We start from the raw sequence: 13,035 nt of genomic DNA on the forward strand, positions 1-13,035 counted from the left end.
TTGGGCTTCAGGCAGCTCTTTTAATAAAACCGAACCAACCTCGGCTTCCTGTGGTCACAGCCACTGCTGGACATCACCAGGACAAATTTAAGGAAGCAGGGCAGAGTCCAAGAGGAAAACACCATGGCTTTGGGTCTGATTTGGAGCTAACACACATTAATGTAAAGCCAGGCTTGCTGTTCAACCTTTAATCATCCATTAGAGGTTTGCTTTTCTCCCTCAGACTTTAAACCACCTATGTTGTGAAAATGCCGATTAACACCAGGGAAACCCATAGCATAGCACACACAACTTGTCAAAACCCAAAGGTATGTGTGGTCTCTGCTTTAAGGATATTTTTAATCCAGTTACAAGTACAACAACGAGGACAGGGTCGGTGAAAACCTTTCCATCTGCACCAAGTTTTTCCTGTCATAGTCCACAAGTTTCCCTTCCCCTCTCCACCCACATGTGCCTGGCATATGTGTGGCTGCTCCTTGGGCTCTGTGCTGGCCCCCAGGCCCCAGGATCCTGCAGAAGGGATTGTTCCCCTGTGAAATTCACATCTCAGCTTTTCTAGATGCTGTTTCCTATTAGTGTACTTGACAGACTGATATAGTGGTATAGTGCTATTTAACATCTGTTAAATAAAACAAATGCTTTCTAATAACACCTCCCTTATTCCCCTCCTCTCAGCACCTGAAAGGGATCTAAGTTTCAAGGACTCAGGTTCTACCCCCTCCTCCTTTAAAAAATCGTTGATAATAATTATGGACACCCCACATTGCCTACATTGCCTCCTCTGCCTTGCCAAAGCCCATGTGCCAAGTGGTTGACAAAGTGACTGTTTTCCTATGTGGGTCTGAAAGCAAGAGGAGTTTTTTAATCCCCAAGTAATTCCTGCAGTCTTTGCCAGAGCCAGGGGAGGGAAGATACACCTCTCCAGGCTGTGCCTCTGCAGATGTTCTGCAGATCTGTGCAGTCCCTAGGCATCATTAAGCCCCTGTCCTGGTCCCTGAGCCCTGGATCTGTTTGTCCTGGATAAACAGCTAAGACAGGAGCAGCAAACCTTTCAGGGGAAGAGCAGCTCTGTGTCAGCAAGAGCAGTCCCTGCCCAGGAGGAGGGCACTGGCAGGAGAAGCTCTATTAGCATTTGGCTGCTTCTTGTCCCTCTCCAGCTAGAGGCCAGTCAAGATTTGTCATTTACCTCAAAGACTGGCTGGTCACCAAACCCAGAATAACTGCTGACACGGCAAGCTGCAGCTCTGCCAGACTGAAGGCACTGACACCCCTCCTGCTCTCCCCTCTAACACCTGATGGCAGAGTCCTCCAGCACCAGCTTCCTCCAAACCAAGGACCAAGCTGGCACCAAGCACCACACAAGCAACTGAAGTTGCAACTGTTCTCATCAATAAAATAAGGATATTAAAGTCTTGGAAACCAGTGAAATACAAAACTGAGGTACTGAGTACACCTTTGTACATGACTTCCCTCTGAAGGGGAAAATTGTTCTCCTCCACTCTTCTGCTCACCCCAGCCCCTCCTCTGATGGGCAGTGACAAGTTCAGAAGATATTCTTGTGAACACCTCACTGTGCTCGAGTATCTCACTTGTGCTTTTTCCTTCCAATGCACACCAGCTCAGACGAGCATGAATTTAAAGATCTTCTTGCAAATCTGTTCTTCATATCTGTCTAAACACCCTACCTTTTTTGCAATCATTATATATCAGCTTGAATAATAGCTCTCACAGCTGTTCCACCTTTCATGGTGATCTCTAAAGATAACAAACCTCAAACAGGGTAGAAGGGTTTATAATTTGCAGCTGTGGATCTAATGAAGCTCCCCTATAAATGCTGCTCTCACAGAGTTTAGACAACTCCATTAATCCTTACATATCTGTTGACTAAACCTCAGGTGATCTCTGCTAACTGACTGTGTATACAGCCTTCAGCTTTGCAAGGGTGGGCTAATGCATGCCAAATAAAACTTCCTTCAGCCAAGTTTTAGGGAATGGTGTTTTCCCCTGTGCCTGCAGGGGAATAACGGCTCCAGTCACTCAAGCACCAGAGCCCAGCCCACAAACCGAGCCATTACACCGTGATTACAGCAGAGCATGTCCCGTCCTGCTGATGGGGACTGTGGTAGAAGCCAGGCAGAAACCTCTGTGCAAATCAGAATTTATTCCACTAAAGACACAAGAGCTTTCTCCAACTTCTCCTGAATGTGCTTCTGTGTCTGAAATCCCCACGGGAGCTGTCTACAGGGATGCTGACACACAGGTCACTGCCTATAGGGATTTTTAGAAATGGAAGAACACTAGCTTTGGTCCAGGAGAGTCTTGATGCCAACTGGCAGCAAACACCAGTGACACCAGGAGGAGTTTCCTGCTGAAGGAGCATCACCCCTCAAAGCCACAGGTCCAACTCTACAACACATGGGTACCTCAGTACCTACCTGCAGTAGACTATTTTGTAATGTCTTGATTACATTTAAAAAATTAAAAAAAAAAAATCCCACTCACCAATCAACAAAAGCTGTTTTCACCTTTTGTGTTTGGGGCAAGCTGTTAAAAGCAAGGCTATCCAAAGCACAGGCTGGTCACTGCCCTTTGCAATCCTGTGGTCTGGCCCAACAGGAGCTTAACACACGTGGATAATAACACATCTTGGAACTGGATAGTAACTGCAGAGCATTCTCTGGGAATTTCAGTGCAGACACACCTTGATAACTGCTTAATAGGGTGCAGTACTGTGTACATGTTTGTCTAAAAGCATTTGGAGTTTGCATTGCAGGGGGGATACTATTTTGTAAGTTCAAAAAGGCTGCATGTGTTGGGAGGCTGCCTCCTGCCCCACATTTTGCTATCCACTGGGCTAAGGCCCACTTTCTAGAGTCTTACAGAGAATTATGGGTTTAGTATCTCTGACTGCTGCCTACTGCAATTTGCAAAGATGATTAAATGCAATGCCAGTGCAGACAGACTGGGGAATGAGGCAGTGGAGAGCAGCAACTGTGAAAAAGGACCTGGGAGTCTTAGTCAATGGCAAAAGCTGAGGATGAGTCAGCAGTGCCCTGGCAGACAGGAGAGACATCCATGTCCTGGGCTGCATCCTTGTGGATCCCTTCCAACTCAGGATCCTTTGTGATACTTTGATCCTCTATGAGAGAAGAAATACACTGTGGGAGAGGAAACATTCTTCCAATACCTCTGAAAAGCTTGGCCAGAGAAGCTAGGCTAGGACAGATGATCAGGAGAAGTTGCCTTTTTTTCCTCCATGGGACCAGCAATGAAGCTGCTGTGCTCAGGAGGAGCTGGGAATGAGGAGCTCACCCAGAGGTAGGGAAGCACCCTGCAGGCAGTGGTGCCTGGCTTAGGAACTCCAGCAAGGTCCCTGCACTGTTCAGACTGCCAGTGTCCTTGGGTGATGGGGTCATGGGGGTTTGTAAAGGCTCAGAAGTGACAGAAAACCACAGAACCATCAGATCAATGCTGTGGAGCACAGACACAGCTCGTGCATCCTACTGCCTGTGAGGGAATTTTAACAACACAGCAGCAAAGGAAGCCCAGAGGTACCCAAACTGCAGAAGAGTGCATTACAAATACAGAACAAAAAAAATTATTCCGGCTGAGGAAAAACAGTAGCTGTCTCGAGATACATGAAAAAGGGCAGTCCCTTTCCTTAGAGGGCCTGCAACTTAATTGGGACATGCCACAAGGGAAACAAACAGGAGAGACCACAAGAGACAAGTGACAGCAACACATCACTGAGCAAAGGCCATCGCATGGCTAGATAGCTTTTATGTACATCTAAAATAAATAACACCTGCACAGAATTCTGACAACAGACATGGGTGCTGCGCAGGAGGCTGAAGGGAAGGCTGACATGGCTGATGTGGGGCAGAGAAGATTTTGACAACACTTAGAACAAAAGCAAGAAAAATAAAGGTTTCCACCCAAAAGTCCTGCCACAGGGCTGTCTGAGTGACAGGTCTCCCTGATGGTGGAGCAGGGCACTGGGCAGCCCACAAGGACTGTGTTCTGGGAAGGTGCAGGTGAGCTGCAGGAAGCTGGAGTGGGTTTTCTATTTCATTTTGCAAGAAACGTCCTGCTTAAATTTCACTGCATTCAGAACATTTCCCAAAAGCATTTTGATCTTGCTGAACTGGCAGATTCTGACCAAAAATATCTGCTTTGCCTATTTTAGCAGTAACCATGGAAGCCAGCTTTGCACCGACATTCAGTTGGAGAGAGGATGGCGAGAGACAGCGAGGTGAATGCAGACAAGCTGGGAAATGAGGCTTCAGCAGTTTTTGTGGTCAGATCAGGAAGCATTAGCAGGCAAAGGGGAGAACTGGAATTACATGGGGCTTTAGAAGAAGGAGCTCATGGACTGCAGGGAACCTAGAGAATCCACTGTTTGCAGAAACCAGGTACAGACTGCTATGTTCATAGTAATTAGATTAAAAATTACAATACTGAGATTTTCTTAATGACTTTTTTTTTTTCAAGTTTAGCAGAAACACAGACACTCGTGTTACAGACCCTAGTTTAGCATACTGGAGAGGGGGAAAAAAATTCCCTTAAGTCCAGAAGGTACAAGTAATCACTGCCCAAACGTCTGGCACTTACGATATTACGCAGGCAGGATGCCAAATTAGATGGACTTTGAGTCACACATGTTCCTAAATTTTCAAGCATACAGGAATAGACAAGCCAAATTATTAAAAATTTAGCTATATAACATTGAAAACAAAGTACATCAGTTCTACATGTGTCATATTCCCAATTTATAACAAACAGAGAATTCCTAGATTTCCTTACTCTTTCGAAATAATTTGCAGGTTGTTAGCATATGGAACAACTCTGCAGAATGTAGTACTGACATACTCCTTTTCTGGCAAGCAAGCAACAAATCATATTACAGTGAAAATCGCTCAGTTCCCAATGAATGGCTTCCCAAGTCCCACTTGAAAAAAATTATTTTGGCCCTGCTTACTTAGAGGGGTTAGTCAATAAGTCCTCCTGCCTGGTTTGGTTTTTAGCACATTTGAGCAAATTACATGCTGAAAAGTGTCTAATCCATTAAAAACTGCTGCTACTATGCTATGCAAATATTGCTCTTCCAGTAGCAAATTCCTCTGAGAACCTGCCCTAAACACTTCGCTTTAGACATAAACCGTGAGTTAATCCAGTTCGAATTTGAGATATATCACAAAAGAAAAAAAATAATCCCTGTTGTGCTCAGGTGTGCCTTGTGCCGAGTGCGGTTCCCATGACTCAGCAGGGCAGGGGGAAAAAGCCGTGTCAGGAACACGGCGATGAGGCAGCTGTTCCATCGGCTGCTGCTGCTGCTGCCGCCGCCGTGCCCCGGCAGGAACGAACGAGCGCTGCCGGTGTCACCCCGTGCTCGCTGCACTGTGAGGGGCAGTGGGAATCACATAACGGTGGGAGGAGGTGATCGATGATCGATCCTCCAGCGAGGGGTCAGCCGCGGACCGGGCAGAGGGAGCCGAGCGCCAGGAGCGCAACGCTCCGGCCCAGCGGGTTCGGGAGCGCGGGGCTCCCTCGGCCCTACGGGTTCGGGAGTGAGCGGGGCTCCGGCCCGGCGGGTTCGGGAGTGAGCGGGGCTCCGGCCCGGCGGGTTCGCGAGTGAGCGGGGCTCCGGCCCGGCGGGTTCGCGAGTGAGCGGGGCTCCGGCCCGGCGGGTTCGGGAGTGAGCGGGGCTCCGGCCCAGGGGCTCCAACCCGGGGCCCCGGCTCGGCGGGTTTGGAGCGAGCGGCAGCGCTGCCTTCCCCAAGCGGCTTCCAGCTCGTTGCTCTTCCCGAAGAAGAGCGTGTGGGCCCTTTTCCAGCCACCTCAGAGGACTGCAGTGCAAGTTGCTGGCAATTCGCGGCCTCGCTGCTCACAGCCTGCTACTGGCTCGGCAGCCGGCTGCATGCACCTCCAGCTGTGCGCATCCCCTCAGTGTGTCCCTGACTCCCTGCCAGGGCTGGCAATGGACGCGGGAAGGCCGCAGCAGTCCCTTGTCACCGCTGCCCTCAGGCCACAGCCGCGCTCCAGGTGAGCTCCCGGGAACACCTCGCACCATTGGGATCAGCTCCTGCTGCTCTGCACTTTAAACACACACAGGTTTTTAAAATAAAAAGCATTAAAATCTAAAGATATCTGCCAAATGGAGAAAGTCAGAAAAGCTCCTGCCTATCTTGCATTTCTGCTTGGGGACCCAAGACTACCCCCAGCTGCAGCCCTTTCGCCTGAAAAGGTTCATTCAGCTCTTGAGCCCCTCAGAGGAAAATTTAAAGATTTTTAAAAAAATATTTCAGATAAAATATTTAGGGCACTGGAGATTTTCGTATCAGTTCATAAAAGATTTAAATACTAAAATGTAAATGGTGTTTTGGGTATTGCTGCAAAGCAGCCTCAGGAATGGAAATTCAAGAAAATTGTTGCAACCTATAAAGTTCAGACAGTACTCTTAAAAGTATTCTTACAAGCCTGTCCCACCTGAGAGCTGCCAAAAACATAAATGAAATCAAATTCACCAGCACCCTAATGCTGTGATAGAAAACAAGCATAGAGCATATCCACTTCAGTGGCTGCTAATGGAAGCTGAGACCATAAAAGAGGGAGATGCCAGTTCTGGGATGGGCTGACAGCAACATCACCCATCCCACACCGTCCATGTCCTGACACTGGAAGCATATACATCTTCTGAGCAAACTACACTTTATTCCCAATGCCATGCTCAAACTCTTTCAGGGGAATTAAGTTTCCCTGAGAGTTACTGATGGCGCCTGTGAAGTCCTCTGTGGTCTGTGTTTGCAAATCTTTGCCCCAAAAGGATGACTTCTGCCTTTGTGCAGATGGTCCAAATTCTTCAGCTACCACAACACTGGGCAGCATCTCCGAGACAAAGACAGGATTGGGAACCTAAGCATCAACTCTCAGCTCTTGTAAGAGTCAGGAGGATGACCCATCTCAATGTAGAAAGGTTTATTGCAATATGCATGTCTAACATTGTCCCTTTTAACACAGAGGTTTGCAGTATTTGGGGTCCTGTGATCCTGATGCCTTCAGAGGCTACCTAGAACACAGGCTAGATGGTGTTAAAGGAATAAAATAGGTATTTATTAAAAGGCCTTCAAAGGATACACCTTGGGCAGTACAAGAGCTGGGCCATGGCTCCATTCAATATGGGCCCTGGGTCATGAGTTTTCACACTTTTATAAGTTTTGGTCCATTTACCAAATTGGGATTCATTGTCCAATTTCAGCTTCAGGTTATGAAGTGCCACACTCCCAGATTGCTCTCCTCAATTCACTGTTGTTTATACTCTTTGGGCCTGAAGCTGCAATGGTGTCCTTGGTTCTCAAGGTGTCCTCCTTGGAAAAGGATTGTTTTGTCTAACTAAACTGTGAGGAGAACTTGCTTACACTTTATGTGAAGTTCAGAGTTATATATTAATGCAGTACAGAATCTGGAAAATATGAAAGCTAAAGCTTAAGGCATCAATCCCTCTTGATTAAAGGATCAAGTCTTGTTCCCTGGTCATCCCATGGACAGCCAGGAGGGATCACCCACCCCTCTCACCTCCAAGTGTGCCCCTCCAGCCAGGACCCAACATCTTCCCTTGCTGCCTTCACCATAAGCCTGCACTGCAATTGCTCTTATGTTCCTCATTGACTCCTGGCTTCTCCCAGCTGTTTCCCCTCACATTGGCTCTCTGCTGTTTATCACACACTACTCTGCTCCAGTCACCCTCCACCACCAGGGTTCAGTTTATATTCCAGCCTTAGCATGCCACTCTGTTCCAGGTATTATCTTCCATTGTTCTGGCTAAAACTAAACCAAGGATTGTGTCCTTGCTTCCTCTCATGGCTACAATGCTGCCAGCAAACCCATCAGCCCACAGCCCATTCCCAGCTGGCACAGGAGCATTCTGGCCAGCCTGAGGAAGCTCATCTGCCTCCTTTCATAAGTTCTCCTGAACTAATGCACACCCACAAACCACATTTGGATGCAAACTTCTCCAGACTCAAGACCAGCTGTCCAGTACCGCCAGTGGTTTTAAAATCCTGCCTGGTGCTTTTCATTCAAGGTGGCATTCAGTGTTGTAGCCTGGAGGATATGCCCCAAGTGCAGGTCTGTGCAGGGAAAACAGCATAATTTGCTTGGCTATAAATACCCAGTGCAATGGGGTTATTCACAGAACCATAGACTATCTCAATTGGGAAAGGACCCATCAGGATCTTCAACTCCCTGCTACTCACACGACTACCAAAAACTGAACCATACTACCAAGAGCATCATTTAGACACTCCTTGAACTTAGCCAGGCTTAGTGCCATGGCCACCTTCTTAGAGCCTATTCAGTGACTGACCCCCTCCCAGTGAAGAATCCCTTTCTAATGTCCAATCTGAACTTCCCCTGATGCAGATGTGGATGCAAGCAAAGCTAAGACTACACCAAAAGGAGTGACAGTGTACCTGCCATCATCCATTTCTCAGCTGAGTCAATTATGTAATCAAAAGGATTAATTTAAATTATGGATTAACTGGCCTCAGTTCGCCTGTGGCAAATTAGCAAGCACTCAAATGACTTCTTTTTGGCAGAAAAACTGCCTTCAGTAAGTCAGCGAAGATTTTTCTGAAGAGTAACAAAACTGAAGAGCTTCGGACCAGATTTTCAGCACTGGAGAGCTGAACCTGTTTCCAGCTGAGCTTCATAGGGGACCAGCTTAAATAAGAAACCTAGGTGGGATACTTGAGGGGGAAGTGCAGACCTGAAGTGTATGGAACCTAAAACCACCCAGATGCAGGAGACACGCAGCGTGAAGATGCAAGTACAGACAAGCTGTCTGAAGGGAGTCTGTGGCAGATGTGAATGGCACCAGGGAATTCTATTTTTGTTTCATCCCTGAATATTCAATTGACAGATTTCTGCACAGCCAGAAGGATCCCCATCTTCTTAGCAAGTCTTCAATTGCTCAGAAGGTTGGGATTCTTCTGTTATAAAATGCAGCTTTAATGACTGTAGGACAAGGGACCTAAACAAAGAAACAAGGAAACACCATCTGATTGCAGAGAAACAAGACTAAACAATTTACAGAAAATCAAACCAGTTCACAGCACAGTGTCTCATTCTCTTTTAGTGGCCAGTGTTTTCCATTCTCTGTGCAAACAGGAGGACACAGTGTGTTTCCCAGGGGAGCCACTCTCGTGCAACTGCTATTAGAGGCAATTGCCAACTCCAAAAGACTTAAAAAGTCAGCCCTCTTCTCCCCCCCATTGTAAAAATTACTTGGACTGGCTTTAGCTCCTCTTTTGCTGTGGTTTTAAAAGAGCTCAACAGCCTGATCCACAAACCTTGCCAAGCAAGGGCTGAAAAAGTACAACTGCCTCTTGTCAGCATCTCACCAGCTGTACAGATGAAAATATTCCCCATGCTGACTTTAATGCCCAGTAGCAACATCCCAGGGGCTGAAGCCACTCAAGCAGACCAAAAATGCATCACAGGCAGCAGTCTAAAACATTCAGGGCTTGTGTCATGGTTTTCTCCATTTGCTGCTTCTTTCCTCTCTGCACACTGCACTTCATGATAACTGGACAGGCAGATTATATTAAAGCTCATGCCTACTCTGTCAAATGATTTCTCATCAAGTCTCAGCAGGAACTAATTGAAGATTAACCTAATCATTCCTTGAGGCCTCTTCTGGAGTGTTTTATCACTTTTTGCGAATCCATTAAGGAGAACTTAAGTGAAGTGCTGATCTGGCAGGACCACTGAGCACACAAGCTGGAGTGACTGGACAACCCAACAAACATGTGAGAAACGAGGGCTTCAGACATTCTCTATAAATGAGGCAAGACCAACCTTTATCCATTTCTTTGGCTGTAAAAACCAGCCTAGCAAAACGGCAATAAGTGTTTTCTAAAATAACATCCTGCCTTCCTGAAAACAAAGGAGCAAGGCTGACAAGAGCTGCTTGATGTTACACGAAATATTCCTGCAGAATTCTCTGATCTTCTCTGCCTGAAATCTGGAGAATACCACAAGCAGCCACCAATTAACAGCCACTGTAGCTTGTGTTGATCCCTGCTTTAACCCGCTTCCACAATAGCCAAATTCTTCTATCAACAGATCTGTAGCTTCATCCCTGACCTCTGATCCAGCCAGCGCCTCTCTGGGTATTGTACACAGCTATCAGATAACAACAATTGACATCCAGCCCTCCTCCAGCCTCAGGGTAAAAGCCATAACCACTGGGGCATGGCAGACCCCCAGATGAAAAAATTAATGTACTTTTTCTGCAGTGCCTTGCAGGGTTAAAGGAGTCATTTATCCAGACATGAAAGCTGAAAGAAAGGTCCAAAAAGCTTTTTTTTTTGTTTTGAAGCAAAAGAAAACACCCCTTGGAATGGCAGAACCAGACACTTCACTCAGTAATAAGATTCACAGTCCCAAAAGCAGGATCAGACTTAGACTTACTAGTGTTTGGTTTGAAAAAAAATACACATTTTGAAGCCTCTTCTACATTAAAAGCAGAAGAAAACCCTGAATATTGGTCACCAGAACTATCAGGATTATTTTGAGAGTATTGTATACATCTCATTACTGTAAATGTTTTAGAAACATTTCAGTGCTATATTCTACTCTGCCTCCCATGTTGTTTTTATCATACAAGCAAGAACTCCTTAAGGCAGGCATCTCATACAAGTTCCATCTAAGCCTTTAAAATACTACAGGCAGTGTGAGTTTCTGGAATCAGCCAAAGTTTCTGGAATCATTCTCATTTTAAAGATAATTTAGATGCCTCTCAATACTTTCAAACTGCTAAAATACGAGAAAGCAAGATCAGCTTTGGTTTAGATTATTAACATCATATGATTGCAGTGCAGTCAGAAATGGTAAAAAAATCAACTCTCTTTCATTCCCAATTGCTCAATTCAATATGCAACCACAGTAAAACTGTAAGCAAATCTTGTGAATAAGGTTTTCATTTGAACTTGACAGAGAGCCAACATCTGTGTTGCTATTTATTTACACACACATATATAAATACATGCAGTTTTCATACTTATATATATATATACACACACATGCACATTATTTAACCTGGTTGCTTTCTAACAGTAGCTATTCCTATGCAAGTCTTGGAACAGGAGAAGAAAGAACAGCTGAAGCAAGACCAGGCCATGGCCTCACCACAGAGCCCAGGGAAAGGTCTCTACAGGCACATTAAACTTCACAAAGTGGAAAAGCATTGTATTTTCCCTCCAAAAACTCAGAAAAGCATTGTATGTCCTTACAGACTGCACCATCTCAGGACAAAACCAAGACTACTAAAAATCAAAACCATGCTTGTATGCCGCAAGTCATTTTTCTGTGTCCTGCAGCGTTACATAAGCATCACCTAAAGAAGAAATTACTTTGCCTGTCTTTAAAGCAATATTCTCATCGGGGAATTCTGCAGGTAAAAGCTTGAGGAAATAATAAGTCCAATATGGACCTGCAAGAAGGCCTTTCCTTCATGAGGCACAAAAAAATGCTGGACTCATAAACCATGAAGAAAAAGGTCAACACGTTTCAAAATATACCCCTTCATCTTACTGGCTAAAATCTCTGAAATGGTCCATCCACAGAGCACCCCCAGAGCCAGTGCATCAGAAGGAATCAAATGGTTCAAGGACAAAGCCTTGCCAGTTAAACCCTGGGAAAACTCAGGTCAGTGATCACAGAGAGCAGGTGTCACATCAGGGGCTGCTCTGCCCAGGAGGTACCAACCTCCTGTGTGAAGTGACTCCCCACAAGGGACTGAAACAGTGACCATCTTGACCTCCTCTGGATGAAGAGAAGACAGCACAGCACCTTCTACACACTCTCAAGTTGCAGCCCTGAACCACTTGGCTCCATTCCCTTCCCCAGCTTTTCAGAGCAGCACAGGCTCAAGCCCCAAACCCACCCTTTTATAACTGTAAGAATTCTATGGTGTGGAAGTAAAGCTTCAGTACCTGCTGTCCTAGGAACAGAAGATCCTCCATGAGCCTTAAAGTTACCACAGGACTCTCACAGCAGATGACAGACCCAGAGCAGAGCTTCACATCTGGGGGGAGAGAGTTTGGCAGGACAAGGCTCTGTGTGGGGAAGGGACTGAGGGGACACTTCCTACCAGCCCAGAGAGTCACCCACACTCTGCCAGGGCTATCTTGAAAAGGTGTAGAGAGGTAGGTTTGGTTTAGTTTTCAAACTCTAGACTTTCAAACTGCACCAACAAATGCCTTCCCCATTCCCATCATAAGTGACCTAAATCAGCCCATAAGCCTTCAAACCTGTGTCCTGAAAGCTGCTCACTTGAAGCCTAAAGAATATGACAGACACTCTCACCTGCACATCTCACCACTGCCAACCAAAGATGTCTCCTTAAAAGTCATTCTCACCCAGGGCACCAGCGGGTTTAATTCTTCCCAACTTTTCTCATCTGCCCAACTCCTCCATTAGCAAGTTAACACTCAATGCTCAGCTTGCTGATCTTTAGAGGATCACAAATCTTTCTTTTACATATGGTGGGTCCTCAAGGTTCTGTAGTTGCTATTTTACACAAGGAGAAGGCAGAGACAAGCAAAGGGGAAAAAATTTCTAAAGCTTCTAAATGACTGTGAAACTGAAGTAATTTTCAAAAGAGAATTGGACTCTCCAGAGCTGAAGTTAACCCTGCATGTCCTTGAGTCACATCTCACAATGAAACACCCTTAGTTCACTTCAGGCAAGGTCCTCAAAGCCACACAGGGACCTGAAGGGTATCACAACATGAAATTCCAAATCTAAAATGCAGAGCTAAATGAGCCATGACTTCTCCCTTCCCCCAACCCAACAAAATCAACTTTTTCACCAAAAGAAGGTTTTTGGGTACCTCAAGTTTCCTTTCCTCCATGCTGAGATCCAGACATTGTGGCTAAGCTGAACCTCTCAGCACTGATGCCCGTGAAGCCCCCTCGTGTCTGGGAAGTCCTGGGCACAGCCAGCTCTCCTCAGCTGGCTCTGGGGTCCGTGTGA

Source organism: Melospiza melodia, chromosome 5 (genome assembly GCF_035770615.1).
Source record: "Melospiza melodia melodia isolate bMelMel2 chromosome 5, bMelMel2.pri, whole genome shotgun sequence".
NCBI classification, from domain to species: domain Eukaryota; kingdom Metazoa; phylum Chordata; class Aves; order Passeriformes; family Passerellidae; genus Melospiza; species Melospiza melodia.